This window comes from Ursus americanus, chromosome 31 (genome assembly GCF_024610735.1).
Source record: "Ursus americanus isolate L20-20 chromosome 31, mUrsAme1.1.p, whole genome shotgun sequence".
In the NCBI taxonomy this organism is placed as follows: Eukaryota; Metazoa; Chordata; class Mammalia; order Carnivora; family Ursidae; genus Ursus; species Ursus americanus.
This window is the reverse complement of record NC_142157.1, coordinates 27,038,240-27,059,788: the sequence shown is the minus strand read 5'-3', so window position 1 is coordinate 27,059,788 and position 21,549 is coordinate 27,038,240. Positions and strand designations below refer to the sequence as shown.

The 21,549-nt window shown below is 51.7% G+C and overlaps 1 long non-coding RNA gene across 1 annotated transcript in view; it reads right to left on the bottom strand.

Moving 5' to 3' along the window:
• Positions 1-2,692: 2,692 nt before the first annotated feature.
• LOC123789973 (uncharacterized) overlaps positions 2,693-21,549 on the bottom strand; it is a 69,142-nt gene continuing 50,285 nt past the window's right edge. The window contains exons 4-6 of the long non-coding RNA XR_006778966.2: positions 10,846-11,006; positions 10,115-10,198; positions 2,693-3,020 (exon numbers count right to left, since the gene is read on the bottom strand). This is a non-coding gene — a long non-coding RNA (uncharacterized LOC123789973). The remainder of the gene's footprint in view (positions 3,021-10,114; positions 10,199-10,845; positions 11,007-21,549) is intronic.

The following is a 21,549-nucleotide window of genomic DNA, read 5'->3' as shown; positions in this document are numbered from 1 at the left end:
GGACACGCTCCCACAGGGCACAGGGGAAGGGACGGCCCCCACATACCTGCTAAAGCCATCCCCGGACAGAGCGTGGCCGTCCGAAAGACTGAGCGGGTCTGCGGAGCGGCAAGGAACCTTGGGAAGTATTCCTTGCGCACGGCACTCTGGGACAGGGGCGGGGCTGCCCTCAGCCACGCCTACATCCCCGTTTCCAGCCGTGGTCGCTGCTCCAGGGTTCCCCAGGGTAGTTGGGGAATGTATTGCTCTGTGCAGAGCAAAGAGAAGCCAAGAGAACAGCTACACTGACCACTGCCTCTTTGTTTTCTAGCTCCAGCCTCTGCCCCTTCCCCACACCAGAGTTCTTTTATTCTCGTGCAGAAAAATAAAACCACTCAGCAAGTAGTCCTCCTTGTATTTTTATTTTACGCTAACCGACAGTTTTCAAACTTAAGAGCCAAGCATTTGTTACTTTGGTTCTTTGATTTCACCCTCCTTTGGGGTAGGATTCCCAGAGAAAATACGAGTCACCCAGTTGCACTTGAATTTCAGGTAAATGACAATTTTTTCGTATACGTCCGAAACACTGCAGAGGACGTAATTACGCTAGGAATTCTCTGTCATTGATCTGATTCGGATTGAACTGAGCATCCTGTATATTTGCTACGTCTAGCCAAAGCCACTCTGGGAAAGTAGAGGCCTGTTTTCTGACACCCTCGAGCAGGGTAGTACCAAGGGGGAAAATGTGTATGTCCTTGTGAGATGGGAGATTATGTTAATATTTCACATTACCATCTTCCCACACAAATAAAAATGCACACTTTTCCTAAATGTTTTTAAAGGAAGCATAATAGGGGCATTTTATCCGTACAATCCATGGAGATGGTCAGGAATTGATTTGGAACAAATGAAACTGTCATATTTTGTGTAAGGTAGGAAGCACACATTTCTGTAAGAACAGTTACCGCAAGCTGCTCTCTTGTAACTGTGCTTTAGTCACTGACATTCAGACCATGTAGACACAAGGGAATTCAACCAAAGAAAATTCAGCAAAGCTCCAGTGGTCCCTCGTCACACACATGCACACTGGCGCTTGTTTAAGCAAGCAGAATGGCAAAGTGCTCTGAAGTGAGGTCTTCACTCTTCGTGTGAACCCGGACAAGTTACTTCACGTCTCCACACCTCAGTGAAGGATCTGGCACGAAAATGCACGCCGTGGTATGAACTCTTATAGTCAGAACTGGTGACTGAACTGAGGTGGCCGATGTGATAGCTTCCAAGCAATTTAGATCCGCTGAGACTGCGCTGGCTTCGGCAGCACGTGGACCAGATCCACTGAGACAAGGGGATCGGTTACTCACCCTTCTGAGTGAGAGAAGCCTGAGTGAGGAAGTGGGACTACAATGGAACATTTCCAACAGGTTATTCATAAAAGCAAAAAGACCGTGTTTGGAACAACTGCACCTTACCTCGTGTTTGCCCTTAACCCACGTTCTAGAGGGGTCTCTGCCCTCGACTTGGGATGGCATCCCGGCAGAAAAGCAGGGCCCGCAGCGAACAAGGGAGATCGAAAGTGCATGACAGTTTTTCCCAAAGATGCACCAGAGCCGGCGGTACCCAACTGTCTCGGACCCTCCTGCCACTCCCATCCCTTCCCTAAGCATCTTCCCTCCCCCGACCTGATTAATATTCCTTCCATTTCACACTTCTCCCTCGGGATCGAAGTTGCCATAGTCACAAGCAGCTGCCTCCCGCGTGATAATACTGTGACCACTCAGGCGCTAACCTGGACCTCCAAACCCATTTTCGTACCCTTTATCCTTTGTGTGTGTGTGTGTGTGTGCCCGAATACAAGAATCTGAGACGGAAGATAACTTTAGCCTTGAGAGAAAGGTTGGTGTTTCTTAGAACTAATGGGCTCTTTTTGGCCTGCATCACTGGCATAACCAAAGCCCATTCTAAGTTTGCCTCTATTGTGCCCAAAAAGAGATTCACCCAGGGGCGCCTGGGTGGCACAGCGGTTGAGCGTCTGCCTTCGGCTCAGGGTGTGATCCCGGCGTTATGGGATCGAGCCCCACATCAGGCTCCTCCACTATGAGCCTGCTTCTTCCTCTCCCACTCCCCCTGCTTGTGTTCCCTCTCTCGCTGGCTGTCTCTATCTCTGTCAAATAAATAAATAAAATCTTAAAAAAAAAAAAAAAAGAGATTCATCCAAGAAAGGGCCTTCATTCTGCCCTGGGCTTTAGGCCTGACTCAAGGTCCCCTGGGCAGTAAAGGACAACAATAGGACATTTTTTTAATCTGTCATCAACTAGGGCCTCTATGGCACTGGTCTTCCCTCACAGTGCCTAGGTGGGGGTTCCCACGTGGCCCCCTCTGACCATATTCTACCCCAACGAAGAAGAAAACAAAGATTCTCTGAAGGACTGACTCTTCTAAGAAGGGTCAGAAATATCCCCTTGCATTCTACCGTCTCTAGAGCCACAGACACTCTAAAATGGGCCCCACTCACCAAGGACTGCACGTGTTTAAATGATCTTCCCGCAGTGCCAGCATGTTCTTTAGATATGTGACAATGACCCAAGCAAGCAACGGGTGAAGTTCCAGAGTTTCTCAGGTATGCCCTATGTGTTTCTAGGCATTGTAGGCTGATAAAAGGAGTCGGCACCTGCCTTCAAAGAGCTTACAACACCAGACAGTCCCCCAAGTGGGCCTTCAAGTGGGTAAGTTTATTTAGTTTGGGGGGAGAGGGGTTTCCCACCAGGCCGGCTTCGCCATGTCGGCCACCCTGGGACCCAGCAGATTGTAGCCTGTGACGGCTGGAGCAGTAAGGACCTCAGTCAGAGAAGGCTCTCAGCAGTTGAGTATTTAACCTTGGGAATAGAGTAAAATGGTGGATGACCTTAGGGGACCAGCACCCCTGATTTTCCGCTTGTCATACTGATTTCCACACCACTTCTGCGAGGCATAAATTCCTCCAGGTCTCCTTTCCTCAATTTCTCCGTTTCTCTTCATCTGTAGTTCCTGGAGAGATGGGCCTCCTATTCAGGCGTAGAGGACAGAAATGGGGCAAAGAAAGGAAAATTGACTCCGGGTCCTGCTTTCTTTCTAACCAAGAGTCCTGACTTTTGCTCTCAGGACTGGGGAGAAAAGGGAAGGAGTAAACATAAGGAGTCATGATGTCATTAGGCATCGGACCCGAACTCCCTCTTCCTTCCTGTTCAGAACTACAGGAAAAGTCAAGGTCAAAAGCAAAACCAGGTTGGAAAGGCGAGCAGAAAAACCATCAGGCAAAAACCAGTAGCAGTTAACCCTCCTCAACCAGATGTTAAATACACTTATTATAGCAATAAATAATAACGCAGGATGGAGCATACATGGTGTAAACACCTTTAATACAATTCTAATTTTCGCTTTGCTTCAAGAGCACCGATTGTTATGGCAACAAAACAGAAAAACAGATCACGGTATTAATTTCATATCTCGGCTTCATTTGCTCCACGTTTGCAATACAACACATGCATAACAAACAGCCCGGGCCCAGCCGAAGCCGAGAAAACACGCCCGCCACAGAAGGGCACAACGGAGCACCCTCTCGGCCTTGAGTTTTGTTCAATAAAAAATAAATACTAATTTTCTACAAAGAATAGAAGTTTGGTTGCCCACACAATCTGCCATTTGATTGCTAACACTTGAGCAGCCCACCATCCCGCTCTTGCCAGCCCAACGATACAAGGGAGAATGAGGACAGCATCTCCTGCAGAAAGTTGTCACACCAAGTTTTTTAGCTCAGGAAACTTAAACTCGGCTGATCTATCTCTCGGCTCCCGTGTGTCTGGGCCCCTGTTGCACCCACCAACCCCCCCAACACCCACCCAGCTCACTTTGTACTTTATGGCCAGAGTGATCCTTTCAGAACAAAAGTCGGATTCTTCAGTGCGGAAAAAAAGGAACTCTCAGACTGCTGGTGGGAGAAAAAAACGGTAGAATCTTCCTTGGGTAGAAACTTGACAAGATCTAGCAAAGTTCAACATTCTCAGGATCTGTGACCCAGGCATTCCCTTCTTGAGTATAGAACTCTGGCTCATGTCTCCAAGGAAATATGTCTGAGACTATTCATTCCCACATTGTTTACAGCAGAAAAAAATTAGAAGCCATCAAATTTTCCATCAACAAGAGAAAAGATGGATTATGAGTATATAGATGGTATGCTGTGTGTATCTTACCACAGTTTTTTCAAGTAAATAAATTAAAAGGACGATGCAGGGATTCCTGTGGTGCTGGCACTGTTCTGCATCTCGACTTTATCAGTGTCAGTATTCTGGGTGTGACCTCGTACCATTGTTTTGTACAACTTAGAAAAATAATCCACGAAGAGGAATAAGTTTGGGAACAGGGGTGAGTGGGGGGTGATTAGATCAATCGGGACACACGGACATCGAGCTGCCTTCCAGGTTATACATTGTCAGCTCGATGCCTGGCGCTTTAGTGTTCACTAAATACTTGATCCTTGTGGTGATGGCCCCTAAAGATGCCATGTCCTAATTCCTGGAACCTGCAAATATGTTATATTACATAGCAAAGGGGAATTAAGGTTGCAGATGGAATTAAGGTTGATTATCAATGGATCTTAAATCAGGGGATGACCCTGGATGATCTGGGCAGGCCCAATGTCATTACAAGGGTCCTGAAATGTGGAAGGGGAAGATAGAAAAGTCAGTGTCAGAGCTGTGCAGTGTGAGAAATACTGCCATTGCTGGTTCGGAGGATGGAAGGAGGCCACAAGCCAGAGAATGTGTACCTTCTAGAAATTAGGAAAGGCAAGAAAAAGAGCCTCCCCTACAGCCTTCACAAAGGAATACAACTCTGTCAACACTTTGGTGTTAGCCCAGTGATCTCAATTTTGGACTTTTTACTTCAAAACTTAATGATAATAAATTCATGTTGTTTAAGTCACTAGACTTGTGGTAATTTCTTACAGCACCAGTAGGGAACTAATAGAATACTTACTGCGTAGTAGGACCACTGGTTTGGGAAGGAGCTGGGTGAAGTCCCCGTCAAGTCCCAAATCCCTCAGTGAGGAAGGGAGGACCAGGTGGATAAGAAAGAAATCAAAGATATCTCAAAATTGTAACTGAATAACAAATCGGAAACTAAGCCCATCCTCACCTCACTATCAGCGTCAGACAACAGGAAGCACTAGAAACATCCCTTAGAGGGAAAAATAGCAAGTGGACACCAGGAATGTTAGGCAAACTACCGTCTTCTCGGGCCTCACAGAATGGACTGCTCCACCATGGCCCAAGACAGATAGGCCCGCGGCCCTTCCTCTTTGTTGGCTGCCTGAGTAGGGCCTCACTTTGGGAAAAAGAGATCTGACCTGAAAATGGAATTCCAAGCTATTTCTTTCATAACAAAAATAGCACTTGGTATCGCCGTGTATTTTAGCCTTGTGTGCACACGTAGCGTCCAGGGAACGTCTGCTGGTTGGATAGATGCTAGTGTGCTTGTCTTATAGGGACCCCAACTTCCCATGTCTCCACATTTCTTCAGGACCCACTATGGTATATATCCCATATTTATGCCCAGATTGGGCCTAGAAACAGTCGATGTCCTGGGGAGGGGGACAGAAGTGGAAACCAACACTTAGAATATGGTAAATCCATAGATCACAGAGCTTTGAAACATCTGGACTCTGTCTCAAAGTGGTTGACTCCAAAACTAGGAGTTCAGAGATCAGGGTCCCAGGCGTGGGTCACAGAAGCTGGGGTGATCTTTTGTTCTTCAGAACATTCTAGTTTATGATGACCGTCATACATGATAGAACAAGAGAACAAGAACCAGGAGTGGATGAGAAAGAGGAAACAAGGGCAAAGATGAACGAGTAGAGATAAAATGTGAACAGAAATGAGACTAGAACCCCAAATTCAGTTCTACATGCTCTGAGCTATGGAGGAGCCAATGGGAAAAGGGACGCTTACCCAGATCAAAAAATAAAAGCAAACCAGCCACTCAGTAGAAAAACAATTAGACACTATTCAAGGATAAGACGAAGAAATTCTCCCGAGGATCCTTGCAAGAGAAGAACGTTTAACGTACTGATCAATGTCCTCAAAAGCTTCCTTCTAGAATAATGAGTTCCTTGGGACTTCTTTTAGGCTGGTGGCTTCACACCAGTATGAAACTGGGCTCCTCAGGAACCACAATGCACTAGGCACCAGGTGTGCAGTTCTCAGTGGCTCTGGCTAAACTCCTAGAACTATTTCAGATCATTGAGGTGTATGGAAGGACTATGGATCTTTCAGTGATCTTTATTGAATATTGTTTCCGACTGGCTTCAAGATACCACATGAAGACATTTCTGACAACTTTTCTTTTTACGTTCATCCCAAATAGTAAAGAAACAAAATGAAACAGAAATATGGACTTCATCTTCAATGAAATGGAAGGATTTTTGTAACAGAATGACACAGAGGGAAGGCAAAAAAGCAGATAGAAATGACCAAGCTGGGAGCAGGAAGGTCACACCTAAGGGATCACAGTAAAGAGTTGGATTAAGAAGAAAGCAGATTTACCCTGACGCCCAGAAGGGCACCCCCAGGACCAGAGGCCCAGGCGCAGTGAAAAGCAGGAAAGTGAAGGAGTACAAGCGAAAAGTGTGTTCGAAGGTCTGTAGGAGGAGAACTTAGACTCCCAGGCCCTCAGTCCACCCATTCTGGCAATCAATGCACCCCACCACCCAGGAATGCCAGGAACTTGAACCAGAGAGGGGACTCATGGTTGCCAGGCATTGAGGAGGAGGTGGTGGAGGGCCCAGGACCCGACATAAGGGAGTTGAATGAAGGCTTGCTCACTGACAGGGGAGACAACCCATCCTCTGCTCCTTCCTGGCTCCAGAACTGCAGCAAATAGGGGGAAATTCCAAGGTAGGGAATAGAGGATCCTTCTCTTAAGAAACTGATCCACCCCTTGAAAAAAGAAAGACCCACAGCTAATGACACATGAGGGGACTCCAAGAAGAAAAGCCACTGGCCACTCATTCCACCCCCAACACAGCTCCCAAGGCAGGCAGCCCCACAGGGGCATGCAGGGCTCCCATCAATTGCTTGTACATCATCTTAAATATGAATGGACCGCAAAGGGATTGGAGGAATGAGTTCATTGTGCAGGAGAGGTAGCAACACAAACAATGGAACTTGGGGAAAACAGAAATTTCAAGGAATAGAATAAAACTTACGGGAAAAAACTGCCCATAAATAAAATCTGCAACTGGATAAGGAAAAACCTAAACAGATGACAGAATAATGCAGTTATTAACTCCAAGAAAAATAAAAGTTGAACGAGAAATAAAATATTGTCACGGTGCATTGCCTGACTGAGCAATGAACAATATTCACAGAGTCACCACAGAAAATATGGAAGAAAGAGCTAATAAAAAATGTGATTTAACCAGAGTGGGAGGATAGGAAAAGAGACAGGTGTAAGGAAGTAAAAGTCCTCCTCTTCCACAAAACTGATGAATCACAATACAGAATACTTATATTATTTAGGAACGTGGCATTAAATATTACAAGAAGTAATAAAGATAATGAAAAGTATTCTTGAAGAAAGAAGATGGTAATAAGAGCCGGAGGAGTCCTTTTTTTCTGATTTAAATTTGTAGTTATTTAACTTGTTTGACAACGTGCATGCTTTACTCAGATAAAATATTGATTTAAAAAATGTAACAAGTCTGTCAGCCACACGTGGAAGGTATTAAGTGGTGGTCAATTTACAATCGCATTGCCTAGGATTCAGCCGTTTGACCGAGCCAGCGCGGTAGGGACGTTGAGTTACCACAATCCGCTGAGCTGGGGAACGGAAGGCACATCTTCAGCTCTAACTGTGGGCTCCGTGAAGGCGGGGATCATGCCAATTATGTCCACTAACCATGCAGCCACACCTGCCGCACTAAATAATCATAGCTAACGTCATTGTTATTTACCACTTGCTATGTGCCAAGCATTTTATATATAGCAAGCCATTTAATCCTGTCAACAGCCCACTGTTACCCCCCATTTCATAGCTGAGACAACCGAGAGACAGGATTTGATCCCAGGCTGACACCTTCCCTCTCGATGACTGTGTGCCCAGTAAATATCTGGGGAAGGACGATGGTCCAGGCAAAGCAGGAGGGAGGAAAAATTAACAGGAAGAGAAAAAAAGGAAAGAAAGTCCAGCTCTCCCTAGAAAATAATTCGGAATCTGATATAATGCAAAAAGCTCTCTAAAATTCCACTCCAGAGAGCAGGAGTGTTGTCATTTTAGCCTAGAAAAACTTGGAAGCACATCTCTTCAAAAGATGCTTCCAGAGGATCCAAACCCAGCACCTCTAGACTGGCTAGTTGGGGGCAATGCTGCTTCCTGGCGTCTTCTCCTAAATTACCTCGCTGCAAAATGTAGCTGAATTGACGACAAAGGCCACTCACTCCATGAGGGGGAGGCTAGTAGGACCATGGGCGCCTGACTTCAGGGGCTCACCATCTAGACCCGGAGACAATGTCTGCATGTGTAATCCCAGTCTTCCCTTTTGAAAATAAGAATCCATGTACCAGTGATAAAACAGGATTTCTCTGGCTCCACCCCCTGCCATCCCTGGGCCTTGGCAACCCCAGCCTGAGAACCTCTCCCACGTGCTCATGAGCGCCGTCCTTGGCCGCCAGGGGCTGGCCGTGGTCCACCTCTCCCACTTGCCTCCGGCGGCCACCAGGTCAGCTGCTCACAAACTCCCACGTGTCACTCCGTTGGTGTGGGAATCACAGGGCCCGAGCAGGAGCTCTTCTCCCTTTCGTCTGCACCCCACTGCAGCTTCCAGGCAGGCCCTCAGCAGCGATCCACATGGGACAGGTCGCTGATCACCCGGGGGGGCCACCTTGGTTCCTGTGCCCCTCAGATGTGATGGGAAGATGCGAGCGGTAACTGAGCCACAGAGGAGGACAGGGTCTGGATAAAAGTGACATGGAACCTTCCAGAAGAGTGGGCTCCAAGCAAGGGTGCAATAGATAGAGCACATGATATTGCACGTGAAACTAGGTATACTGAGCCAGAAGGACATGGAGGAGAGCATGAGACGAGGCTCCAGATCTTAGACCATGCACACCAGGTCAAACAGCGTAAAGTGGGAAAGAATCCAGTTCTGGGAATCCCTCCTATAGCTCTGTTCACACATAGCCTGGGGCAGATAAACCCTGAGATGGCTCCACACTCGTTCCAACCGCCTTCTTCCTTGCTGCCCTTTACAAAGGGGCCTATGAAATAAATCCATTCCCCATCTCCTTTAAGGCTACGGTTGGCCATGTGATGGTGTCGGGCCATTTACATGGATGTGTGTCCTGGAGAGGGTTTCCCTTTCATACACCCCTTCAGCGCATGCACACACGTGCATGCACACACATACAGGCAAATTCTCAAAAGCAGAAAGCTTTGAGGTTGCACCTTCACTTTCTTCCATTCTAGCTGAAATACAGGAGTGACCTTGGAGCTGCAGCAGCCACCTTTCCACCAGGAGGAGCCATACAAGAGGGTGGCAGGACAGGAAGACAGAGGGACATCCTCAAGCACTCCTGAACTGCCTGCCTCCGGACTTCTCATTACATTGAAGAAAAGGAAGGAAGGAGGGCACCTGGGTGGCTTAGTCAGTTAAGTGTCTGACTCGATCTTGGCTCAGGTTTTGATCTCACGGTTGTGAGTTCAAGTCCCGCATTGGGCTCCACACTCTAGGACAGAAGAATCTTGTTTAAGCTGTTATAAACATGTTTATATTTATATTTAATCTATTCCTTGCAGGAAAATGCATTCCCAGGCACTTCATGATCACCTGCAATATAAAATGGGAACAGTAGATATGGGAGTGGTGACATAAATTGTGAGCCGTCCACAGCATGAAATACTATACAGTGTTAACAAGGATGGTATAAACACACACGAACATAGGGACATGGGAAGATCTTACAGACTATTGTCAAGTAAACTAAATCAACAGAACAACATGTACTACGGACCCACTTATGTGATTTTCAAAGTTTTATGTGGGCATGTATATTTCTATCTATTATCTATCTGTGAATGTATAAATAAAGCAAGTGCATATACCAACCGTCAACAATGATTATTCCTGAGGTTGTGGGAGAGGAGGGTCAGGCTGGGGGTGAAACGGGGTTTCGCTCTTCACTCTGTGCTTCTGGGGAAAAGTAGTTGAAAGGTACAATGTTAGTTTGCATCTTCCCTTTGGGTAATTAAGTTCTTTTTTTATGATTTTATTTATTTATTTGAGAGAGAGAGAACACGAAAGACACAGCCTGAATGGAGGGGGCGGGGCAGAGAGGGAGGGAGAAGCAGACACCCCCCCACACCCTGAGTGGGAAGCCCGATGTGGGACTTGATCCCAGGACCCTGGGATCATGACCTGAACTGAAGGCAGATGAGACGCTTAACCGACTGAGCCACCCAGGCGCCCCTGGGTAATTAAGTTCTAAGTCTCACTAACCTGAGCAGAGTTAAATGCTTTTGGGAGGCCATCCTCTCGAGGTCTGGGACTCTTGAATTCCAAATACCCCAATCAACCCCATACCACAGAGAGAGAAACAGACGGCTGTGTGGACAGGGAGCCCCCCGGGACTGCCATGTTGACAGCACGACCTCTGGGTTTCTGCCCTGACACCCCAATCAAATAAGCATGTGGGTCAAAGAGCTGATTTCATGACACCGAAATGTGCCAAAATGCCTTGCGCACTTCAGGTGAGGGACCCTCCACAGCCTGAGCGCATCTGGCCCAGGCCGTGTGCCCCATGAGGATGGGGGAAAACCCCACTTGGACCCCAGCCTTACCTCCTCTCCACCAACCTAGGAGTCTGGATGGAGAGATGCCCATCACTTCTCCGCAGCACCAAGGAGCGTCCTGGTGCGAGGGCACCGGCCTGTTTCCGACTTCCTGGGCTCTCCTAAGTGTGGGTCTGCTGAACACCATTAGCAAGCTGAATGGATGTGACCTGTAAATTACACAGCTGCTCAGAAGGATAATTGCTCTGTAATCTAAACCGTAATGGGTGTGCTGGAGAGCGAGTGTTCAACAGGGGCTGCCCTGCATGCCTGAGGACGTCCACAAGCATGGTTCCCTGTGAACTGGTCCCCGGCTGGGCACGTGGGGGCCCAGGGTGGTGAGAGCACCAGAGGGTCTGGTCCCGGAGGAAGAATCCACGGGCACACTGGTGCAGGGAGCTGACCGAATCCTTCAGAGGCTTTATGTCAAGTGAGTGCAAATTAATAACAGTGCAGATCAAGTGGATGAGAGGTGTGGGGCAGACAATTTCGCATCAAGGATGGCATGAGAGCCTGTGGGAGAAGCACAGGTCTCACTCGTCGTGGTCCCTGCGGTCCTCTCCCGCTGGATTTCTTGCCTCTTACCGCCACGTCACACTTCTGTCTGAATCCCCAACCACTCCCCACCTACCACGCGCACAACCCTGAGCTGGGCTGATGCCAAAGGCAGCCTGGTGTCTGCGCATGCGTGAGCGGGAGGGGGTGCATCTCTGAGCTGGACAGGGGCCACAGGGGGGCTGTCAGCAGCAGGTCAGCAAGCACGGGAGGCCAACAGTGCCACAAACAGCGATGAGCACCTGCGGATGGGGAGAGCTGGGACCGGAAGGGCACCGCAGAAGGCTGCAGGGGAATCCTGCTCTGCCGTCCGGTCCGCAGGGGGAGGTGGTCAGAGCTGGGACCGTGCATCCTTCCATCTGTGGCTGAGGCTGGGTGACTGAGGTTCTCTTCTCACGTCTGCCTGTGGGGCTTTTGCAGAGGCTGAAGGGCCCCTGGAAGCATGTGATGGGGTGAGACCGAAGGGCTGGGGGTTCATCTGAGGATACTGTGTCATTGCACTGCACCCCCTTCATGGTGGTTCCAGAGACCCCAGGAATAAGCTCCCCCACCCCACCTCCTCCCCCATCTCCCAGACCCTTCTGCACCCCAGGCACCAATCTGGGCCTGGGTCCCCCCTCCTTCTCCTGGAGGGGGCTGGGAGAAGAAAGAGGGGCACAGATCCCCATCATCTCAACCCTGGCCACTCCCCCCAACTTGCAGCCTTGAGGACACTGAACCCCCTCAGCAGCCTCTGGCCCTGCCCATCTGCCACCTGCTTCCCCCCACCAACCAAACTGGAGCTTTTAAAGGAATCAGCTTTAAAAAGGGGGGAACCCCAACCCTCCAAGTAACAAAGAATCATATAATTACTTTGCAGCTACTTGTCCTTTGTAATTTGATGCTTGTGTTGCAATAATTACACATTTGGTAGAGTTAGCGAGTCACAGTGCTTGGGTGGCCCATCAGGGACACCTGTTTTCACATGGAGAAAAAGTCTGAGAGGGAGCCTGGCTGATGGAGGGCCCCAGACCCAGATGGGACAGGTGGGGGCAGGAAACGCAGGGCAGGAGTGCAGGTGAGGCTGGGGGGAGCCACAAGGGACTGGAGCAAGTATTTACTGGGGGCCCACAGTAAGGGGGCATGCAGCCCCGATATCCGAGTGCACACGGCTTGTGTGTGAGCCCCACGCCTGGCAGCATCTCCAGTGCCCACGGGCTCCGGTCCCAGCTCACTCAGAGGCCAGCTCTCACCTGCCTCCCACCTCTGCACCCCCATGGAGGCTCCGTCCCACTCAGTCCTCCGCAAACTCCTGCCTCCGCCCTCCTCGGGCTGGGCCACATCCATCCATCCTCCACATGACCTTCAGACAATCCTCTAAAAAGGCAAATTTGGCGCAATGATTTCCTGCCTGCCATTCGTTGGCTTGGCATTGGCTGCAGGAGAAAATGCAGGGCCCTGGCGTGGCCTACCTGGTGGTCTGGCTGCCCCCGTGGTACCCAGAGTAGGAGGGCTGGGGCTGCCTTGTCTTGCCAGACAGGAGCTGAGATGTGCCCTCCTGTCCAAGTAGGTCAGCTGCTGGGCTGAGCCCGTGACCGGGCTCTATTTCCTGAGCACCCCCCTCAGGGCCGGTCCCGGAGGGCACAGAGAGAGCTGGCAAGAGAGGGCCAGACGCTGGGTGACTCCCGACCCACCACGGCATGTGGCCCACATCACCCCACGTCTCCCGACAGCCCTGACCCTAGATCCGCTGCCTCTCCCTCCTACCTCATCTCTGCAGGCCATCCATCAGAAACTTAGCGCTGCCCTGAAAGGACATGCTTCTGAGCAGCTCTCACCTCTGCAGAGATGTTCACTTCTGTCCACACCTCCCTGGTCTCCCCCTGAGCAGTCCCCTCTGCCCAGAGCCTTCTGCAGCTCCCCTCACCTGGAGGGGCTCCTGCCCCTCTGACCCCTCGCTGGGAGCCTTGCTTTCCCTGCTCCCCCCACCAGGACCTTTCTCAGCATCCTCGCACCAGAACGAATGTTCCATGAGCAGGGGACTCTTCACTGCTTGCTTTCTTCCTGGGACGTCTCGTCACAGGTTCTCAGTGAGGAGTTGCTGAGTGGCTGACTGATGGCACCCTGTCCTGGATCTACATAGGGTTTGTCAAGACCCTGCCCGTGCTCAAGGCAACGCTGCAAGATTCAGGGGTTGGCTCGTTCACTGCCTCTCTTCCTTGGGCCCTTGGGTCAAGGGGTACTTTTGTAGAGTGGGGGCTCTTCAGACATTGAGGAGGGAAGACGGGGCACAAAGGAGGGACAGACAGGAGGCATCTCAGCCCTCAGGCAAGAAGGGGGGCTACTCAGTCCAGGCAGCATCTGTGTCCAGTCAGAGGGCGAGTGGGGGCTGGGGCTCCCCGGAGCAAAGCTGTGGCCCCGGGAAGCGTGGCTGAGCAGGGCCAGGGAAGGCCTGTGGCAGATGAGGGCCGACCGGTAGGGGTGGGTGGGTGGCGGGTCCCAGCCAACCCTGATCCCCCGGCTGCCCTGGGGTGCAGGTAGGACAGAGGACAAGTTGACAGAGGTCCCAGTGCACTTCGCTTGGTACAAGGAGCCAAAGACCCCTGGTCGTGGGGGTGTGTTTTGACCTTCGCAGCCCCACGTCTCCTAGTCTGCAGGCGCTTCTCCTATTCCTGGGGACACTGTGGGTCCAGGCTTGGTGAAGCCAGCCCTGAACCCAGTCCTGGCTCAGGAGGGCCTGGGGTCTCTGACACAGTCCTTCCTCGCCTCTTCCAGCATCTGGAGGCTCCTGGCATGGCTTGGCTTCGTCTTCACACAGCCTCCTCCTGTGTCCGTGTGTCCTTTCCTGTCTCTTAGAAGGACACTCTCATTGGACTTAGGACCCACCCTAATCCAAAAGGATCTCATATTGATTCTTCATTATATCTGCAGAGACCCAATTTCCAAATACGGTCACATTCTGGGGGTCCAGGTAGACACGAACTTGGCGGTCCCGCTATCCAACCACTACAGCTCCTGTGTGCGGACATCATGCTGCTGTTTCCCTCATTAGCTGACCGACTTCACAGGCCGTGGTTCTTAGTCTCACATTCAAGAAGAAACAGGCTGGAAGACACGGGTTGCCCCTGGCCACACACACACACACACACACACACACACACACACACACCCCGGGACCGCCGCCAGCGTCCTTGCTTATCCCACTGGGCTGGGCTGCAGCTAAGATGGGGTCCTTCCCGGGATGGGGTCCACAGCCAGGGAAACGGCCAGACTGCCCAGCGCTGTCAGCTATGGACCTTCTTGGGGTCTGTGATTGAGTGTGTGGGGGTGGGGGGCTAGCCAACAGCCTGAACTGCTGAGCATTATATAAACCCGGACAACAGAGAGGCACAGAGAAGCCAGCTCAAGAGTCCGCCCCCCTCTGCCTGCTGTGGAGGATGAAATCCAAAGGCAAGGCCGAGGTCAGCAGGGCCCATTTCTCAGCAGAGGCCCATGGGGAGGAAAGGGCATCTTCAAAGTTTCCCTTCATTCAAATAACAATCACGTTCCACCCTGTGCAGCCCGTGTTTTGAGTCCCGGTTTCTAGGAAAAGTTTTAAGCACTTGGTCCTCTGGGCTTTAAAGAGGGTCAGTCACCTGGTGGCCGCACAGAGCGCACAGATTTAGAGAGAAATAGAAGACACCAGCCCTGCCCTCAAGACCTGATGCAGAGATTTTGGGGAGAGAGGCAGAGACGCTGAGAAGAAATGCACCAAGAACACCACACAGTGGCCATTCGGGGGGCAGCTTCTTGGCTGTAGTGACCACGTAGAAGAAAAATGAAATGAGGCCAGAACTTTCCATGTGAATGACCACTCAGAGAAGAAGGGAATGGCATCGCTGGTTAAGAAAAAAAATCAAGTAGTAGGTGTCAGACCACTTATTAAGCACGGAGGCTCTTTGTCCGCTTTTCCAGGGTTCACGTCGAGGATGAGTCTCACGTTCCTGGCAGGAGGAATCAGAAGGGGCTCACGGTGACGCAGCCTGGAGAAGGCTTCTGCGAATGGCTCATCCTGAGGGCGGGCGATGAGGGGCCGTGGGTCTGGGGATACCTGCAAGGCTGCGAGCAAACACCGTGAACAGCCGGCAGGCAGTCCCCAGGACGAAGCAGGCTGGGCCACCTGCCGGGGACACCTTTCCTCGGGTTCTGGTTCTAAAGTGCTGAGCAGTCTCTCAGGAAAGTCAGACACCACTTCTTATATTGAAGCGTCCAAGGTGTGGTCATTGAGTCCCTCCCACATTTGTCTACACTCATTCCTTTGCTGACCTCAAGTTAAATGCCTCCCATACGTGGACAACTGTCGCCTTTGCTTCCGCTGCCTGGATCTCTCCTCTGAGCTACAGCCTGGAATACCCAGCTGCCGCGTCAACATCTCTGGTAGGACTTCAAATAGGCCTTTCAGACCTATGTCCAAACTCTGGCTGATCTTCCCTCAGTTAATGACAACATCACCCTTCCAGCGAGCCAGCCCAAAAGCCTGCGCACTTGGCGCCCGCCTCTCTTTTCCCGGGATTCAACATCCGGTTTGTCAGCATACGGTGCCACTGCGTCTCGCGCGGCCGCCATTATCTTCCGCCTGGAGTTCTGGGGTAGCTTCCACTCCTGACTGTGCTACGTGGCTGCATCTCCCCCTCTCCCTCCCCCCTGGGACACACTGTCCTGCCATCATCCCTCTGGCTGACTGTCTGCAGCCACCTTGACCTCCTCGCTGGGCCTCCGGCCCGCCACACACGTTCCCACCATGGCTGCTTCCTCCACGAGGAAAAGCTCTCTCCCCAGATGGCCTTCCAGTCTCGACTCAGATGTCGCCTTCTCCCTGGGGCCCAGCGTGACCAGTCCTTCAGCCACCGAACGCCAGCACCGTCCATTCCTGACACCCGCCACGCCTGGTCTCCCGCCGCTGCTCCTCTCCGTGGTGCAGATACCCCCCGGCCCGGCCGCTCGCAGCCACCCCGAGCTCGCTGGAGCACAGCTGGGCCGGACACGCATCCTCCCCGCCCTGCTCTGCCTCTGGACAGCAGGTCTCACCCAGAGCACCGGGCAGACGTCCGCGTCGTGTTTACTGTGTCTCGTCAACTCCAGGGAGGCAGGGCTTCTATTTGCTCGTTCGGTCTCTTTTATTCCCCCCTGAGCTACCCCAGGCACCTGGAGCGGGAGCGGGACAAAGTCTGGCCCCGGTCAACCCCGGCCTATGGCCTGTTTTCATAAACAAAGTTTTGTTGCACGTGCTCATTTGATTACATATTATCGACGGCTGCTTCCCAGTTACATAAATACATATGGCCCCTCAGGGAGAAGGTGTGCCATCCTGACCTAGAAGGGCACCTGGTGCAAAGTAGGTTCCCAGTAAACGTCTGCTGAGGGCACGAGTGAACGAAAATCACATTCAAAAATCAATGTGGAGACTTGGGCACTGATCCTGCTTCATCCAGTCTTCCTCCCGTTCCACTCAAAGATCAAGGTGTCGCCCATCACGTGGGACCGGAAGGTGAGCCCGAGACGGTGCACCTGCTGCGTCTTCCTCCCGAGGAGGCCCCGGGCACGAGGAGGGAACCTCTGGCACCGTCTCTGAGCTCCGGGAAGGAAGGTCACCGGTGGAGCCGTCTTGTTATCCCGGGGCTGGCGCCGAGCCTGGCCTGCCTCTCCCAGCCCAGCAAGGCCGGACACATTTTTGCAATGATATCATTTTGTCTGCACACAGAACCCTTGCAAGTTCAGTCGTTTAATTCCCATTTGACAGAGAGGAAACGGAGGTTCCAGAAGTTTAAGCCACAGCCTCCAAGTCGCATGGCTAATGCATGGCAGGGTGGGATGGGAGTCAGACCCCAAAGCCCCCGTCTGTCCCGCTTCTGCCAGCTCGTGATATGTTTGCCTCCACGGGGGCCATGTGGCTGAGAGCTCAGCCTTCAGGCTGGAAATAAAGGGGCAGCTCAGTGACATTTCAGGGGGACTTCAACCTCTTCATGGGGCGGCACGAATTATTTGTGAAAACAACGGATGCAGAATTGAAATTCATTTCAACCTGTAGCAGAAGTGCTAACAAAACTGAGGGCGGAGGAGGCTTCTCTGTGCGGGGACAGCTGGCTTCATAAATCAGCCCCGGCCGCACGGCTGGACCTTCCACCCGCCTTTTCCATTCACGAAAATTTTGCTGAGGAGGCAGCACCCTCTTTTGCCAGAAAAGGAAGCACAGTGAGAAAGGGAAACTGGTGTCTCCGTTTTCACAGAAGTGGGCTGGCTCAGGGCCAGGATCAAAACCCGGGACACCAGGGGGCGGCTGGGGGGTGCAGTCCGTTAAGCATCCAGGTCTTGATTTTGGCTCAGGTCGTGATCCCAGGGTCGTCAGATCAAGCCCCATGTCAGGCTCCACACTGAGTGTGGAGCCTGCTTGAGATTCTCTCTCTCCCTCTGTCTCTGCCCCTCCCCCACTCGCTCACTTGCTCTCTCTCTCTCTCTCAAATAAACAAATAAATCTTTAAAAATAAATAAGTAAATAAAAATATAACTGGGGACACCTGATTCCAAGCCCCAGCCCTCAGAATATAGCTACTCCACACCCATTATTCTACTCCCAGTACTGGTTTTAATTCAGCTCAAGGGTAGATCATATGTTAGTAGATTTAACTCTGGAATGATAGACACTGGACACATTATAAAAACACAGCAATCTGGAACTGGCCACTGGCCGGGACCCTGAAGGCCATGGGGCCAGTGGTTCTCAGCTGTGTGCACATCTGATTCACTCCCAGGCCCAGTGGATTGTTCTGGGGTGGGCCCGGGCATAGACACATTCTAGAAACTTCTGATTTTACTCATGAGGATCTGATGCTGGAGATTTTAAGGGCTATGCACAGAGCGTGCAGGGATGACCCAGGGACCCAGGCAGGCTTCCCAGGCCACTGACCTTTGCACTGTGCCACACTCCGTGCTGGCCAGGCAAGCCACTAGTGGAGAAGTAACCATTGCAAGGGGCTGGTACAAACTGAGCATATTTGGAATTTTCCTCCAAGAGCCTTAAAGTCCCGTTGGCTTCAGCCTATCCATGTGAGGGAGGTTAGAGACTGACTTATTGCCCCATTTTACTGATCAGGGAAACTGAGGAGCTGACATTTTAAGTTCTACGAGGCAGCAAAGCCGGATGGTAAAGCATGCTGGTTGTGGACACTGACAGACCTGGGTTCTGTGCTGGTTCTGCCCTCTCTTGCTGCGTGATCTTGGGGAAACCGCTGAACCCCTCTGAGCTTTGGATCTGCTGTGTGTTAAGGGGGAAATAATGAGTTCCGTGAGCATTCAGGGGCCTGGCGCATGTGAGCACTTGCTTAATCAGCAGGTGCACTGTTAGGACCAAGCGCTTCCCTGTCTCTTTGTCAGTTCCCAAACAGCCAACAAGGGTTGTGCACTATTCACAAAGGAGACAACTGAGACGGGAAGTAAAGGACTTGCCTAAGATCACACAGCAGGCCAGGTGATGGGTCTGGGACTAGAGCGCCGTCCTAGACACTCCCGCTTGGCCCGGGGCTTCCCGCAAACACTCCAGGAACTCAGAGCCGCACAGGCTCTCCCCAGGCCCTGCTCGCTCTAATGTGCTACTTTTAATGAGACCGGAAAATCAGCACTTTGTCGGAACGCCTGTGGGGTGAGCACATGAAAGGCGAGAAGGAATCCACCGGCCCAGCAGCCTCCACAATAACCTCAGGCCCCTGGAAGAAACGTAATTAAAGTCATGAATCCTGGGCACAGTGGCTGCATCACAACCCCACGATCAGGGAGACAGGACAGAAAGAGCTGATTTGCAGATGAGTGCAAACCACTTAGCTTTGGATTTACAGTCTGGTAAGAGACCATCCATCACGTTTATGGAGGGATAATCACCTCAGATCGCCAGGAGCAGCAGTCTGGGCCACCACAGGAGGCCGGCCCACCCAGCCCCAGCTGAGCCTTGGGACAACCGTGATGATGGCACCGCCTCTGGAATCAGTGAGAATGAACGGGACAAAGGCCACCAGGGAAATGGGGGGGGGGGAAATGGCCTCCCATTCCCCATGGGCTCTCTTCCAATAAGATTTGTTCAGCTGCATTCATTTCCCCCCGACAAGCAATCGCGAGAGACAGTGGAAAGAAGCCAGGGGGAGACTATTTGACCAAGGAGAGTAACCACAATGCTCCCGGCAAATCAGTGGGAGGCATAGCCAGTAACTGGCTGGGTGATATGGAGTGTGCCCTTGGCCCTTTATAAAGTGACCAGGTTGGACCAAGCTCTGACATTCTGTGACGCTGAGGCCCCTGGCAGGAGAGCGAAGCTGGCTGCTGCTGGGGCTGTGTCCTCCAAGAAGGGCCATGGCACCCAGGGACCCCCATCCAGCCCACAAAGCGTTTGAGGATGAGAACATCACATTCCCCTGGGAAATTTTCCTTCAGGAACTGAGCTCAATATTTGGGGACACATGGGTGGCTCAGTGGGTGAAGCATCTGCCTTCCACTCAGGTCATGATCTCAGGGTCCTGGAATCAAGCCCCTCATTGGGCTCCCTAGGGAGCCTGCTTCTCCCTTTCCCTTTGTTCCCCCCAAGTGCAGCCCCCTCCCCTGCCCCACTCATGCTCTCTCTCTCAAATAAATAAATAAAATCTTAAAAAACAAACAAACAAACTGGGCTCATTTTGTCCTAAAAGAGTAGAAAACCACAGAGGACTCTGGAGGCCAGTGTGGGGCATCTGGATCCTACTTTACAGGGAACTGGAGACTCGTTAAGATTTGTGAGAGCACTGAAACCATCCAGCCCGTGTGTATGGAAGACTGTAGCAAGAAGACCAAGGGAGAGAGAAGAGTCTGGGCCCCGTGCTTTCCAAGGCAAGGCTTGGGGCCCAGGAGCCTCTTGGAGCCCCTCTGTTCAGCCCTGTGTGTTCCCATTACATTTGAAAATTGGAGCCTACCTAAGGGCTTACTATGATTATTATCATCTAGTCTTTTTTAAAAAGACTTAAAGGCATGAAAAGCAAACAAGCAGAAGAGCGAAAAAATGTGCACCCGGCCAGCAGGAGTTCAATTTGCCACCCTGAAATCTCTGCTTCCCGTTCATTAGAGGAGCCAAGAAATCACCCTTCAAAAACTGGCTTTTCCACCAGAAATGCCAACTGCTCAACATTTTGTGGGAACGTGCTGCTGGTCCCCTCTGGAGCCCAAGCCCCGATGGCAAAGTGCCCCAGCCACGCGATTGAAATATCCACTCGGTGCCACCTTGCCAGTTAATTGCTGTGTGGAGAGAGTGCCTTGCCTGACCTCCTTCTCCGTCTGCTTCAGAAGCAGGCCCTCCCCGGCGCTCCTCCCGGGAGCCAGGCTGGCTGAGCCGCCCACTCCGATGCCAAGCCCTGGCTGCGGCTCTCCTTCTGCATCTGGCAGCAGCATCTGGAGGCCTCGCGCCTCCGCTGGCTCCGCTCCTGGCCGTGCAGAGCAGAGGAACAGCTTGGGAAGTGGCAGCAGCGGGCAGCAGAAGCTCCCAGAGCTGGCCCCCCAAACGGGGTGGCCTCCCCTCCTGCCCCCTGCACTGGGTGTGGTCTGAAACTAGAGGGAAGCACAGTGCGGCCCCCGAGGGAAGCAGGTGATCCTCAGTCCTCTGGGCCCACCGCACAGCACATCTGGATCTCAGCCCCACGTGGACAGGGAAGGAGACCCCTGGGAATTTCCACGATGGAGAACTGTGAGAGAGCGATTTATAATAAATATAAATTTGGTCTTTGTCCCTGTTCCTGGCACAGAGCTCCTAAAACCCTTGGAAATTCCTAGGCGGTGAGAGCAATAAAGGTGTCACTGTTGTGTTAACGGGGTGACTTTTGGAAAACATCAAGGTCACCTAAGAGCCAACCCTGTGATTGGTTTTTTGGAACTTTCAGTCCCTTCACTGACCTCTGAGTTGGGGAGAGAGGCTGGAGATGGGGTTAATCACCAAGGGCCAATGAGGTAACCGACCATGCCTATGTAAAGAAGCCTCCATAAAAACTCAAAAGGACAGGTCCAGAGAGCTCCGGCGTCAATGAACGCATGGAGATGCTGGGAGCTGGGGCGCCTGGACAGGGCGTGGAAGCTCGGTGCCTTTTCCCCATTCTTTGCCCTGTGCATCTCTCCCTTCTGGCTGCTCCTTTACTA